This window comes from Megalobrama amblycephala, linkage group LG1 (genome assembly GCF_018812025.1).
Source record: "Megalobrama amblycephala isolate DHTTF-2021 linkage group LG1, ASM1881202v1, whole genome shotgun sequence".
Lineage (NCBI taxonomy): Eukaryota > Metazoa > Chordata > Actinopteri > Cypriniformes > Xenocyprididae > Megalobrama > Megalobrama amblycephala.
Genome location: NC_063044.1, coordinates 1,119,566 through 1,135,890, shown reverse-complemented (window position 1 = coordinate 1,135,890; position 16,325 = coordinate 1,119,566). Strand labels below are relative to the sequence as shown.

Here is a 16,325-nt window from a genome sequence, read left to right as displayed (position 1 = left end):
GTGTCGCAGGTGTGCCCTGACCCCTTTGGAACATCCTCAGTCTTAATCAAAACAAAATTTAGAAATTTAGACACATTAAAGACTCCATTAAAGGGAGTCAAATGTGTTACATTACAACTACTGATATAACCATGGGCGACATTGGGGGATGGGCATTCCCAATGTGAGCCGCTAGCTCCAGTCCACTACAATTTGGGAGCGGGTATACTAACGTTACCAAACCAACGAACAGAGCAATGCCAAGTATAGACTAGGTCTATTAAATAGCCTATTTAAATGATTACCTATCCATAGGCCATTCTGATCGACGACGCTACTTATAGGCTATAATAAAGTAACGTTATAATAATATTAGATTAGATTAGAGCTGGACCTGCAGAATGTCCTTCTTCTTCTGCAAGTCTGTTTTGAATCAAAGAACTGAACCTATCTGCCAGAGAGTTCAGCCTTCTGTGTCGCTCCATCAGTCTCGAAAACGAACACCTCAAATCCTAAACTGCGTTGAATGAGTTTGAATAGCGCGAGCCGATAACTAACTAACTAACTAACTAACGGCAACAGTGCCATCTTTTGGGGCGAATATTTAAATTTGAATTCTACCCATAATTCTTCTCAACGGGGCAACAATATTTATTATTATTATTGATAATAATCATAATGCCTTACCTAACGTCAATCCTACTTACTTTATTACGTGCACAACATTTATGTTTCTATCATATTTGCTAATACAACAGATCGAGTGCGATTATCCTCTTCTGCGTTTAAATCGTTTGAATGTGTAAATTGAAGACAAACGTCCAAATGATAAGTTTTCCCTCTAAAATGGTTAAATTTAGCAGTTAATCCGCGAATCAGATGCGTGCCGAACTGTGGGGCTTGGTCCGATCAAAGACCGATCATTTGATCAATTGCAATCAGTTGCAGCTGCACCCCTAACTATTGATGAACACACTTGTCATTACTATTGATATCTTATAAGAGATGGAGAAAATCCAACTCCAGTAAGTAAACGTATCCCTGTCCACAAAAATGTTGGCCTACTCATAAGGGCTTCCCTCCATGTTTTCTGCTGCGCATGTTTTTTTTTTTTTGTTTTTTTTTACCGCGCACGTGCATCTGCGTAACGTTAACAGGTTATGCATCCCTGATATAATCCGTAATAATCCGTTTTAAATCAGAGAACTCTGCCAGAGTGGTCAGTGTCTCGAGCCCAAACAGTAATGCCATACTGAGCTGAAAATGCATTTAACGTTAGCAGATTGGCTCTGCAACAGCATGAATTCTAGCTTAACGTTAACAGTTAACATTACCCACAATTCGTATTGATGCGGCAACTCGCTTTATAAATAATAATAATAATGAACACTAATGTTAGAAAATATAGCGAGCCTATCATTTGAAGTAACTTACCTGTCGATTAATTCTACAAAATCTTGTTTAATAATTACTATTTTGAATCAGATGACTGAACCAGAGAGCAGCCTTCTCCATCACACTTGTCAATGGATTAAGAGGCTGACCGCCAGTAAATAAATCGAACTACTAAAATGGTCCAGTGTTTGAATACAGAGCGGATCATAACGTTACCAAACCAACGAACAGAGCAATGCCAAGTATAGACTAGGCCTATTAAATAGCCTATTTAAATGATTACCTATCCATAGGCCATTCTGATCGACGACGCTACTTATAAGCTATAACAAAGTATAATAATAATAAGTAGAAGTAGAAGAATTCCCCGTTCTAACTTGGCCTATCTGGCGAACCTGTTATTTATAAGCATACCTGTCGATTAGAGCTGGACCTGCAGAATGTCCTTCTTCTTCTGCAAGGTTTTGAATCAAAGAACTGAACCTATCTGCCAGAGAGTTCAGCCTTCTGTGTCGCTCCATCAGTCTCGAAGACGAACACCTCAAATCCTAAACTGCGTTGAATGAGTTTGAATAGCGCGAGCCGATAACTAACCAACTGACGGCGACAGTGCCGTCTTTTGGGGCGAATATTTAAATTTGAATTCTACCCATAATTCTTCTCAACGGGGCAACGATATTTATTATTATTATTATTATTATTATTATTATTGTTATTATTATTATTATTATTATTATTATTGATAATAATAATAATGCCTTACCCCATGTCAATCCTACTTACTTATTGCGTGCGCAAATGGGCAGAGGTGATGAAATGATGTTTCCTCCTCTTTTTACTTACCTTCCCTTAAGAAAAATAAGTATACCTCAAGTTCATTTTATTACAGTTTTTCTCGATTGCTTAAATACATTTCTTGAAACTATGCCTCATATTCTCAAAACAGTAAACACAAATCCATAACGTCTCACCCAATTCCCCAAACATCCTATTTTCAGGTCAAAATGAAGCTCTACACTCAAAACCATTAACTCTTGCTGAAAAATTAAACTTTGCCCTCAGACATCACACACAAACCCTCAAAAACACACACACTACAACATAGTCTTACACACTGGTGCAATAAATTCAAAACAACATTTCCAAAACTGGTAAGTTATGTTGCTTGTGGTTCCCCCCCTCAAAAACCTTTTCACATAATGAACACAAAAGACACAACCAATGTATACATTGCAAATTTTTATTCATTCATAACAGTAAAAATAAAATAAAATAAAATAAAATAAAATAAAATAAAAATGATTCTGCCTCAGCAGCTCTTTGGTCTGGGTCAGGCCAGAGAAATTCCTCCACATCACAATTGGCCCTAGCCAAGCAGTGGGGGTAAAATCCTCTACATGACTGCCTGATCCACCCCTGGCACGCATATGTACAGGCAGGCTTCTTCCATGGCCTGGAGGAGGAGAACACAGATATAAGGTTCTCGTCATACAGTCTCCACCGCCATGCAGAAAAAGACTCCTCTACCGGGTTTAGAACTGAAACACTATCTGTATGCAAGGCAATTTGATGCATTTCTTGTACAGTAGCATAGTGCAACAGTGTACTGTATGTGTTGTCACAGGATAGAGTACAACTCAAAAGTTACTGTACAGAGCAGTAACTGTAACTAAACCCTGAAGATTCTGATGATCGAGGAGACGGTGAAGCGTCTCAAATTTGGCTGTACTCGTTGCCCAGCCTCCCTCATAGTCATACCACGGACAAGAACTAAACTGGTTTGAATTTCATCCGAGACTGCTTGTCTCCTTGCCCTTTCCCTTCCTTGTTCTCACCCTCCTTCTCCACCTCCTCCTCCTCATCCTCCTCCTCGTATATAATATATATAATAGTTTTTATAGTCAGAACACACACATACACAGTAACAAATATATTTTATTTTTCCAACAAAAACAACAGTGCACATCCCAACCAACGCAAAGTTGCACATACAGTACAAAACAACAGAATTTACTGTATACAGTTACAGTAAAAAAAAAACTATGCTGCTCTGCCTCTGTTTCCATTGTTGGCATCCATTGCTCCAAAACGGAAGAGCTCACCTGTTGCTCTTTTATGCTAAAGCTCTGTTTGCTAATTGTAAAAATGTGTGACAGGTGTTTGCCCATGTGATGAGTCAGTGTGCATATTTGAATGGCAGTGTGTTCCTTGTGAAAACAAGAGATTTTTCTGCCCGATAATTGTGCCAAATGCAGAGACTTGTGTGTAGTGTTTTGAAAAAAGTGTGTTTTAGAACTGTAATGTGAGTGTAAAGCAGGAATTGTGCTTGTAGATTAGCAGAATTGGTTCAGGGGGTTGGTGCATGAGTTACATGTTGTGGTCATTGTGTCTCAAGTACCAATATTTTGTGTGTAAACAATTGAGAAAAACTGTAAGTAACTAATGTTCAAGTAGGCCTACATATACTTTAGTAGGCTAGTAAGTATACTAATGTCTACGTACTAGCAGCATAGACTACTACTACTACTACTAGTAGTATTGTGCTTTTAACATACTGTATTAAAAATATATTTAATTACCACTTGTAGTACACTTGAACCCATCTTTCATACTCTAGTGTGCTAGGCAAGTTGCAATACATTTTTTTAACACAGAGATAGAATGTTAAAGGCACATTTAATTCATATTCATGGTGTCTCAAAATAGTACAGAACACTTAGATGTTCTTAAGATTATCTTAAAAAGTAAATATAGCTGCGAGCAGCGATGGCGGGCCCAAGCCCGGTGGCACCGCCACCCCGGTGGCTTCAGGGCAACTGTGCACAGCGGGCAATAGGCACTTAAAATGGTTAAACATCAAAGGACTATGTCAAATTCACTCCACATTTACTGCACTACAAGGTGCCACTATAGAGCCCCTCCTCCCTGCCCATTTTCAAAGGATTACATGTGCCAAGTTTTAACATTATTCTGATGAATTTTGAAGCAAATCAGGTAAAAATAAGAGGGTGATCTCAATGTATGCTGAAAGTGACACATTTTCTGCTTCCAGTTGGTGGCGCTATGACTTTGAATCACAATAGTCACATCCATGTGATCAGCCTTGTACAACGAAGACTAAGCCGAAGTTTCATCAAAATCAATTAATGTATGCAGAAGTTATAACACTTTGTTTCCCTTTTCTTGCCATAAATTCGTTGCCTCGCCACGGCCAAACCGTTTGAGATATCCAAAATCCGTTTGCAATTAAACAACTTCAATGTGTTAGCAACAAGTTAAAAAAAGTTTGGTGTAAATTGGATAAACCCTGTAGGAGCAGTAGTATAAAATTCATAGCCTGTTTTTTCAAAAAATTAACATTCAAACCAAAATAGCTGACTTCCTGTTGGTCGGAGCTAATGAATGTAAATTAGAAAATTGTCCGGCTTGATGAGAACAATATGTGTACCGAGTTTGGTGATTGTAGGAAAAACTAACCCCCCCACTTTTGTCAAAAGGTGGCGCTACTGAGCCCCTCCACCACGCCCATTTCTATGGCTTTGTCCATGTCTACTGGTTGACAATATTGATGTGTGTGTCGAGTTTCATGCAATTTGAAGCATGTTAAGAGCCTCAAAAACACTCAAGAATATTATTACAGTTTGACCTGTTGCCATGGCAACAATATTTCAAATATCAAAAATCCTGTCATAGGTCTACATCTGCTGTGTATTGACATTACACTGATGAAGTTTGAAGCAAATCAGGTAAAAATAAGAGGGTGATCTCAAAACATTTCAAAAAGTGATACACTTCCTGCTGCCAGTTGGTGGCGCTATAACTTTGACTCACAATAGTCACATCCATGTGATCAGACTCCTATAACGAACACACTCGTGAAGTTTCATAAAGATCAATATATGTATGCAGACGTTATAACACATTTCCTGTTTCCTTTTTCTCGCCATAAATTCGTTGCCTCGCCACGGCCAAACCGTTCGAGATATCAAAAATCCCCTGGCAATTTTTAATCATCAGTGTCTTGACTTCATGCTGACCGAGTTTGGTGGCGATCGGATTAATCGTCTAGGAGGAGTATATCAAATTCCAGAGCATGCGTTTTTCAAACAACCCTTAATAGCTGACTTCCTGTTGGCGTGGTGTTTAACTTAGAGCACGAAAGTTGTTCGGCCCGATGAGGTCTATATGTGTACTGAGTTTCATACTAATACGTGCAAGCGTGTTTAATATATGGACCAAATTTTCAGACTTTTTTCAAGGGGGCGCTGTCGAGCCCCCCTGCCACGCCCGGGTACCAGCCTCTCCGGCGTCCTAATGGCCGCGGATTCCAATGTGTGTGCCAATTTTCAAGAGTTTTTGAGCATGTTAAGGCCCCCAAAAAGCCCCGGAAGACGGAAAAAAAATAAAAAAAAAAAAAAAAAAAAAAATAATAATAATCCTTAGAAGAACAAGAGGGCCCTGCGCGAATTTTCGCTTGGGCCCTAATAATAATAATAATCCTTAGAAGAACAAGAGGACCCTGCGCGAATTTTCGCTTGGGCCCTAATAAAGAAGAATTAGTTGACGAAAATGGAGCACTTTAAGTACATTATGGAAGTGTGCTAAGCAGGAGTTAAATTGGGCCAGGGCCGTCAGGGGCTGAGCCCCGGCACAAGGGCTCGACAATAATGCTTAATTTTTTGAAGGGGCAAGAGAAAGAGAGTTTTACTTGTCCTGATTAAAACATCAATAACAAAAATAGCTAGGGAATCACCAAAACGCAAGCATGATTCTATTACATTTAGTGTAATTGGCGAATGATAATGGATAATAATAATATATAATGTGCTGACAGTAACAAGGTTGTGCAGCCTTTCGAGGAGAAATCGAAACAAATGAGTGCAGCACAAAGAAAACATGCTTCTGTAAAAATTCAAAATGTGGAGGTTTTTTATTTTTATAATAGATGATACAGTTACGTAACATCACATGACCAAGAGTGCTGTTTTCTGCGTTATTGGAATCACAATTGAAAATGTGACTCTTCTTTTATACATTCAATAATAAGTTAAGTAATTTCAATACAAGTTAATAAAGTCACGTACCTTTTAGATGCATAACTGATAATTCATATTATATATAATCTTATATTATATTAATATAAGATTAGGGGAAAAAATGCCCTTGGGGTAAATATTACAAATATGCAGATATAAATATGCAAAAGCTGTTGGAACACTGTTGAGAACATAGCTTCAGAATAAATTATATTTACACCAAAATAAATAAATAAATAAATAAAACATTTCCAGATAAGCAACTTTTTTGCTTGGACCAATTTACTTATCCAAAGGACAAAGCTTAATATCGAACCCTGTATTTTCTATTGATATGTTCTCCTTCAGGCCTACAGAAAGATTTTATTGTTTTCAGATGTAGCTTTGCACACTGCCAGCATCTCGAATAATTTTGATCTGCATTTTAGTGTTCATAGCAGAGGGCTCTGTCGACTTAGTTTTTACAGTTTGTCAATTGAGAAAACTGTAATCTCTGATAAGATTGATATCAAAACAAAGTAATTACGCTATACTTTTTTTGGCAACGCGACACGAAATCATCCATTAACTAAATTTTCACATTCATTAGAATTTTGTGTCCCGATGTTTTACCTATGCTAACATAACAGATCCATTTAGGGTGAATTAAGGGTGATAAGGTCAACTGGGACAACAATACAGAGTTTATTTTCTCACCTGATGAATGAAAATAAAAACTTTTTTTTTTTTTTTTTGCTGAGCAATAGCTGTGAGACTACATAATTAAAATGGGATGCCCTCATTGGTGTGACATCACGTAGGTGGGCGGGGCAGGCAGGAAGTTGACCCTGAAATCCATGAACTGAGGAAAATTACAAAAGGTTTTGCTAGTTGTCATGGTAAGGTCCTAAAATTCTCATAGCTATAGCAACTATTGCACAAACTTTTAATTGGAAACATTAAAATGACACACTGATACTAAATCAGTAAAAACATGTTAGTTTTTCTCAAACGATTTGACACATTTCTCCAAACTCACTTATGTTCTGGAAACACAATGATCTGAACACTTAATTGTCGTAAACAGATTGTATGTTTTCATTCATTTCACATGAATTGCAAATTACTGTATGTGAATCATTTTCTCTCAACACATTATGCACAAAATTCTCAAATGTTTTTATTATAGTTTATACACCCAACCAAAACTTTAATATATCCAGATAAAATGATCACAGCTTTTTTTATTGGCTTTACACAATTCACAAACATCCCTACAAAAATGCACACACACACAAAAAAAATTGCAATTGCATAAATACATGAATACATACATACATACATTCAATCAATCAATCAATACCACATCTTTTGCAGTCAAATATGACAGTGTCCATTTCCACATAAGCAGCGTTCATATGGGTGCATAGGTTGCATGCAGAGTCTGCTGCCTGAGCAAATCGAGATTTAGCACTTGAAGAAATAGCCTGGCACAAAAGGTGCATGTTTAAGATTCAAACTCTTGATACAAAACATAACTTTTGTGAGTTGTTTTTAATGTTGATAACATTATACAAGCATAGTGGCAGATTAATTTTGATCTGTAATCAAACTGACTGAAGCTACCTGTGTCCTGTGCATTAAACGGTTTTACTGCACACCTTCCAGCCAATCAGAATCGAGTATTTAAACAGACCAAGGTATAATTTTATATTGAACTTTTTTTTTAATTTAAAAAAGATAAAAAAATGCATTGTAATATCAGTGTAGGGGGCAAATATTGTTCCTTAATGGAAAAGATGCAGTCTAAGTGGAAGAGAGGGGGTATGCCTCAGGGTACTCCACTCAAATGGACAAATGGACATATTCCATTTATTTATAAGAAATTCAAAATAAAACACTTTGGCGTGATTTTATATTTGAATATACATAAACAAATTTTATAAATATGTGTAGTTTAAATTTCTGCAAATAGTTTATTTTGAACTGAAATGGTAATGACATTAAGCCTGATCATGCATCTAGAGGAACCATATAGAATAGGCTTGTCAGCCTCCACCTCTCCTCTTCCCCTTTCTCCGACCGTCACGTCCTGTCTTTCATCTCCCTTGCTTCCTCTTCCTAGATCATTGTGACAGAGTGAAAAGTATATATATAATATACTTTAATATACTATAATTATTATATGTAGGTATAGTTGTACACTGTTCATAAAGACATTGTTTAAAATTTATTTTAGATTAAATCCTGCAATTTGCAATCCTAGTCTGCTTGTGTACACCAGCAGGTGGTGGTAAAGTTCCACGTTTTTTATTTCACAAAATGACGCGTTAACACGTAATTACGCGTTAACACGTCATTTGCGCGTTAACACGTAATTACGCGTTAACACGTCATTTGCGCGTTAACACGTAATTACGTGTTAAGACGTCGGTTTCACACGTTTTGGCCCTTTTGGCCTTCCATACTTTTTGACGTGTCAACACGCACATTCTGGTCGTGTTAAGGCGTCAGTTGTCGTCGCGTTACTTTAGTACATGTAAAGACGCACAGTTTTATCATGTTAAGACGACAAATTTGAACGTGTTTCTTAACGCGCACATTCTGTACATGTCGAAGAGTAATATATATATATATATATATATATATATATATATATATATATATATATATATATATATATATATATATGAACTTTATTCACTTTCACATAGCCTAATAATGTTTTTGTAATTTGGTGTTTAGTTGGTTGTATAGTTTGTTTATACTGTTCTGTCTCTGTTTTGTTTCCAGGAACATCATATTGGCTGCTGCAGGCTGATGAGTTCTATAATAAAATGACTTCATTATATTTAAAATATGTTTTGATATTCATTTTATTTGTATTATTAATTATTTTATTTACCCATAAACATGTCTTTAGGAATCCATAAGTTATAGAGACAAGAATAACTTTGTGAAACCTTTGGGGGCAGTTTCCCAGACAGGGTTTAAATTAAGACAGGAGTAGGCCTTAATCTGCTTAATCGTGTTTTTAAAAATAAAATGGCTTTCTGAAACAGATTAAGTACAGATTACTAACAAACAGAAACTGAAACTGATGTGTGAATTTTTTAATTTATTTTTTGCATTAAAATAATTGTCTTTTAGGTTTTTTATGGCAGTCTTTTTTGCTGCCATTTATGCTTCTCGGTCCCATGCAATTTTAAGATTTTCTTGGTTCATTCCATATAGGCGACCTCTGTCACAGGTTTGTTTTACAGTTTTTTCAAATTGCTTAGACACTAAAAGTGTGACTTGAGGCTCACTCACTGAAACCATTCACTCATGTATAGAATCTTAAGACCAAGTCTGCAAAACTACAAGCACATTATATGCTTTACACACAGTTTGCAATTGAAAAACAACCTTTTGCAAAACTCTAAACACAGTTCTCTACATTAGATATGTCATTCAAAACTAACAAAACCTTTTTTTGTCGGGGGTGGTGCATTGCCATTTACTGATGACCTATACAGCCAATGATCATGTGTGAAAACACTTATACATAAATTGATCAACTTAGAAATCAAAACTCAGGTTTGAGAAAGAAAGAATATGCATACAAGCTACAATATACTGTATATTGTTTCATAGTAGCTTCAGTAACAAATTTAAAACAAATTCTGCTGCAAAGCGGCTCTAACAAGCCAAAATAGTGTCAATATAAGTGACTTCAGTGTTGATTCAGTTCAGTTGATTTCAATTCAACTGTAAAATTCCTCAGTTGTGCATATTTGTGTGTAGTTATACTCAAAAACAACATTTTTGGAAGAGTTAAAATAGTTTGGCACAAAGTGTTGCTTTTGCAAGAGATGTCTGATGTTTTGCATGTTGTGTGTTTTGTGTGTAGAGTTACAAGAAATGGAGCCTTATTTCAGAAATTCTGTGTAAGCAATTAGATAAAACTGTAAATGAATCCTGTTTATTTTTAGTTCAGGACTCATAGTCCAGGTGTTAGTAATCTGTGCTTAATCTTTGTTCCAGACAGCAATTTTTTAACCCATGATTAACTATTCATTAAGGCCTACTCTTGGCATAATTTAAACCCTGTCCAGGAAACCACCTCTTGAAAATCTGCATTGATAATTCATAAAATGTGGTGTGAGCTCAATTTAAATTACAATTACAGACAAACACACATTTATGATTAATAGCCATTTAGAAATCATTCACAGTGCAGGGTGGTAAAATAAAGTGAACCACTGCATTTATTAACTGTTGATCCTCAGAAAATCCTGTATCACAATTTTTTTAATAGCTGCCTTTAAGGGTTTCTACCAATTTTGGACCATCACTTCTCACAACTTTCATTTGATCAGTATTATTGTGTTGTCTCGATTTCATCCATCTTTTGGTTTTGCCATAGCATCTCAGTTGGCTTGAGGTATAGGAAAAAATAATTTTGGTATGTAAATTATGTTTTACTTGATTTATTTGTGTGCTTTGGTTCATTGTCTTGTTGCATCACATAACCTTTCTAAAGGTTGAATTGTAAATTGTTCAAGAAAATGCATGACTTCAAAGCAGCATTAAACCATGTTTCACAGTGGGGTAGAGCTTTCGATATTGGTTTTGGTATTGCAGTGCCTCTTTTCCATAACAAAAATGCTTAGCAATAATTTAGTCTTTTTTGCCATGAAATTTCACTAGGCCTATTTTAATATTTAACCTTTAAACATTTACTGTTTCCCCTCCAAAACTCCTACATAAATGAATTATATTTAAAAATATACATATCATTATATGCATGCAGTTTATTTAGGCCTACCTAAATTGCTGCTGGATCCATAATAGTAAATAAACATATTTGTCATATAATTTCACTTAAATACAAAAAAACTTCCAGTACATGCATGCAATGACCAGTTAAAACATATAGATCATCCATTAAGTGCCTGCTGACCTTTTGTGGGAAAAAAAAATTACATAAAAAGATTATTGCCGCTAGATGGCCTTAACGAGCTATAGAGGGCATTAACTGGAACATCGAGAAAAGTATTAATATGACATCGCTAGCACGATAATGACACTGAGGAGAAGACTTGAGGCTTTAAATACAAGATTTAATGCATTAGTACAAAATCGATTAAGAAATGAAGACGAAGACAACAATTTGTCAACACAACACAACACAATTGACAGGTTGGTTTTCTACACCTTTAATGTAATGCAATTCAAATTTCACGCCAAAATCTAAATAAGCGAAACATTTTAAGTTACTTAATTACTTAATTTTCAATTATCAACGTTAAAAGCAAACCTACGTCCTTGGATTTTAGATACAAATAATTTATTTAATATGGTACCAATATAGTAAGTATGGATTTACTGCAGTAGGCCTAGTCCTTCATTATCGTTTATCATTTCTCATAACATGTCCAAACCTCCACAGCAGTCACTTTACTAAGCTGAAAAATGACACGTATACAAAATAACCCACCATGTCTTTGCATTATGAAATAAATGCTTTTGTATCAGACTGAGAATGTTCCAAAGCAACATCCCCAATGAAGTCTCAGCCACGACTAGGAGACGAGCTGCTAGGCAGAGCATCATTAGGATTTCTTTCATTGAAAATAGTGGGGAGCATCTAATCACAACACAACGTAAGTGGGTCATTCTACAGAAACGTCCACTTTTGGTATGACAAAATGTCTTAAAATGTATTTCTTTTTTTAACATTTAAACTTAGAACACATTATTATATTACACTTGGACTTTATGAATACACATAAATGACAGCTTAATGATTTTTTATTTTTTTTGTACATTTATTTAAAGACTGCATGTCCCCTCTTTTTGTCACTGGTGTTACCTTACTTCTCTGGCATTTTTAAACATTTTTATGAAATATTATTTCTCATTTTTTTCAGCACATGCAGTCAGAGTTACAGAATAATAATGATAATGCAAGAAATAAGGAGATTATGTGTTATATATTTTAATCAGGTTAGTTAAAAGTGTGATTGAATGATGTTAATTCAATTGCGCAACCATGTATTTGCTATAACAATAAAAATATTTGAAAAACCTATATAAACAAGTAATGATACAATCCTTTACATCTTAATTCTTGAGTGTAGCAGAATTCAATGAATGTAAAATTATTATCATGTCACATATGACATTTTATTTAATGTGACAGACAAAAAACAGTAACACCAGTGACACAATGAATCACCAGTGACGTATACATAGGACCAAAGATCCTTAATTTTTCAACTATAATTAAGTAGTTTGGACTAAATTTTACATTTGGTGTACAATAAAAGACTATCATTGACACTTAGTGAAAGCAGTCAGAAAAAGATTATAAACAACATTTTAAAACTGTCTGTAAAGTCGCTGCACTGAATTTAGCCAAATCCCCTTAATTTAGCCATATCTGACCAAAGGAGGATTAACAATGAGAAAGAAAAGTTAGAATCATGTAATCTTAGTGCTTTTTTATGCAAAATAACTAAATGAATAGCTTTAAATAAAGTTTATCTATAAACGGTAACACCAGTGACGGTACCACCAGTGATATTTTCATAAAAAGGTAACACCAGTGACAGTAACACCAGTGACATTTTTCATGAAAAATGCATTTTACAAAATGGCTGCTGCAAGGAATCAATCCACATGTTGTAAATTATGATATATTCACTAAATCAAGTAATTTAATCCATTTGTATTCTAGTTTTTTAAAATTCCCTAGCGATAAAGTAGGTCACACCAGTGACTTCAACTAAAAGCTTCATATGAAAATATGATTTTATAATTAAAATTTCTGATAACTGAAAAGAGACAGTGGACTTTTCATTGGCCTTTCTTCATTGATCTTCAGGAAATAGGAAGAAGGAAGTCAAGTGATGCCATCAGTGTGATTTTTTTCTTTCAAAATAAGAGATTTTTGTTAAAGGTAACACCAGTGACACAACACCAGGGGACAACTACATTCATTAAAAATTTTATAATATTTATTTAGCATTTGTTTTTTTTATGTCATTTACATTATACATTTGATAGTTATGCATACATTATTGTATTTGAAATGGTAGAAAAACCTGTTTGTGAGCTCAAAATAAAGCACTTTCCCTCTGTACATGACTGTGGGGACGAGCACTTCTGTGGCGCTTGGAATTTTTATAATTAATTAAAAAACAAATATTGCCACATTGATGGCTCAACAAGGTTTCATTGTTCAAATAACATATTGTTTCATATTAAAATATAAAAAAATTGTAATCCTAAAGTGTTTTTTAAGTGTAATATTTCTGTAAAGTCTAGGGACAGAAAAGTGGACGTTTCTGTAGAATGACCCAAGTGCTTTCTGTTGTGTCTAATGAGACATTATTAAATGTGGTTATTATATGAGCATCATTATCATTTGTGATATTCATATTTGATATTCATAATTATTTTTCTTTAAACAGGTACAACGGTTAAAAAACTAGTTGTACCATTTTCAATGGATGAGAGAGCATTTCACCAGAAAATTAGGGAAGCTTTTCCAATAATAGGAGAGGGTGAAATTGAAATCTGCAGAGTTGACAGGAGGCGAAGGGTAATACCTGTTGAGTTGAGTTCAGTTTGCCCTGCAGCTATAAAAGCATGCCCAGAGTTTGGCAGGTCAGCTGTATATGTGAGGCTTAAGGTAAGAACAACAAATTATTCTACCAAATGTATATCCCAAATTAATTTTTATGCTATAAAAACAAACATGTTCTTTTTCTTTGCTGATCCTGCATTGCTTTTACTGGGATGCTATTACTATTATTACTATTAATATTCAATTAAAAAGAAAACTGTTGTTTGAAAGACTAGTCACCCTGTATTTAAGCCATGTGTTTGCACTGCCACATTGTGAAGTATTGCCAGTTCACTGCCTTACTAAGTGTTCTTCCATGACTCCCTTGCTTGTGTTCTTTGGACTCACGTTTTTGGATTACTGTTTTGGATTTGTCTGCCATTGGATTGTTTTGCCCGTGTTTCGACCAAAGCCTGTGACTGACTACGAGTTGTGACTGTTGTTTGGATTTTATGTTCAGATCCCTCAATAAAGACCCGCTTATGGAATCCACTCGGCCTAAATCCCCCCTTACATTATCCAGTGTTTGTCCATTTTTAATTCCTCGTCTCAGTATTTTCTAAACAAACACACCATTTTAATATGCGTCAGCAGAAAATATATAAAACTCACACACGGCTAACAGTGACACATGTGGACTGAGTATCTTTATTCAAGCACATATTCATATTCACATACTCTCATATTCAGTCACTTTAACATGAAACAGGAAACTCATGAATATTCATATATGCTTCGTCCAGTGCCACTGAATGTCTCAGAAGAGGATTCAACTGGAAACAGCCCAATTCATTAAAGCTGCAGTCCGTAACTTTTTTTGGTTAAAAATTATCCAAAAATCATTTTTTGAGCAAGTATATTAACTTAACTTGATTCACAACAGTAAGCTTGTAATAATGTTTTATAATAAGAGCGACCTGGTGGATTTCCGCGGGAAATTTGAGCATGCAGCAGTTCCTCTGTGCGTCATTACGTCACGTATGTAAACAAAGGAAGGGGTCGAGGCTAGTCGGTTTTATCATGTGAGGACGCTGCTGGTAGCGGATCATTTATAGCCTGTTTTCACAGCAGCTGAAATAATTAAACTTATCATTTTGATGGCGGATTGTAATCTAGAAAGGTCCAAATGACAATCATCAGTGACAACTGGAGATTCACTTGTAGTCAAAAAGCAAAAGGCTTTGGACAGTGGAGTGGCTACAGACATTGAAATCTACAGGTAACGTTAATATACACTAAATACACAGTCATGCAATGCTGATGTTGTTAACATTAACAATTTGAGAACACTATAACATTAATAATAATTTGCACGGTTTGGTGTGATTAGAGCTAAGCGAACGTTAGATTTAATCATCATTGGCAGCGCGATTTATTGTAGGCTTAATACTTTTTTCCTCAGTTGGTCAAAACAAAAGTGGCAGAAATGTTACTTACTTGTTCAGATGATATTTTCCAGTGAAAATTCTTATATTGGTCATACTTTCAAGACGTAGAATCTGTGATTCTGAAGTTCAGTATCCACACCAGGTGCGGTGACTGACAGCAAACATTAGATTCATCGGCGCTGACGAGCTGTGCCGAGGCACAACGCACGTACAGATAACTGTTTCGCATATGACTGCAATTGCAGGTTTCAAACAAGAGATGGCGGGAAAGAGGAAAAATGGTGGACTGCAGCTTTAATTTCATTTTTGTGTATTTGAATTACACCCACTCAATTTGTCAATTGATTGTTCATTGATGAGTGTATTGATTGTTTAAACGATAAACATTTTATATATATATATATATATATATATATATATATATATATATATATTATAAAACACACATTTATAACAGCTGACTAGCCTCTTCAGCTAGTTAGTACAGTTATGAAAGTAATTTATCAATTAAAACTTGCATATGAAATAATTAGATTTCATTTACATCAATTTTGTTGGCAATTTAATTTATTGTATTTTCCATTGCTGCATACAAAGTTGGCAGATATGGGGTGATGGGCTAAGCCAATGAACAGTCATTTTTACAATTGTTACATTTATTTGAAAAGCTTTAAAATATCAACACAAAGGAGAATTTATGGAGTGTTAACGCAATAATAACTTACACACTCTTCTTAAATCTCATTACATTTATGTGATGTTAGTTCATAATTCAGACATTGGAAGAGAACTAGGAAACTAACAGCTGGTTGAAAATGAAGGAGAAGATGCAGGATCTAAACACAGCAGTCAAGGTTTACTCACAAAAACTCTCTCTTGACTAATAAAAACAAATAGAACAACCAGTATAACATAACAGAGAACTGACTAATG

General features: G+C 35.1%; 1 long non-coding RNA gene across 1 annotated transcript; it reads left to right on the top strand.

Moving 5' to 3' along the window:
* Positions 1-11,376: 11,376 nt before the first annotated feature.
* Positions 11,377-14,472, top strand: LOC125249263. Its single transcript, XR_007180525.1, has 3 exons — positions 11,377-11,573; positions 11,910-12,037; positions 13,850-14,472. It is a non-coding gene; the product is annotated as an uncharacterized LOC125249263 (long non-coding RNA).
* The last annotated feature ends 1,853 nt before the right edge of the window (positions 14,473-16,325 follow it).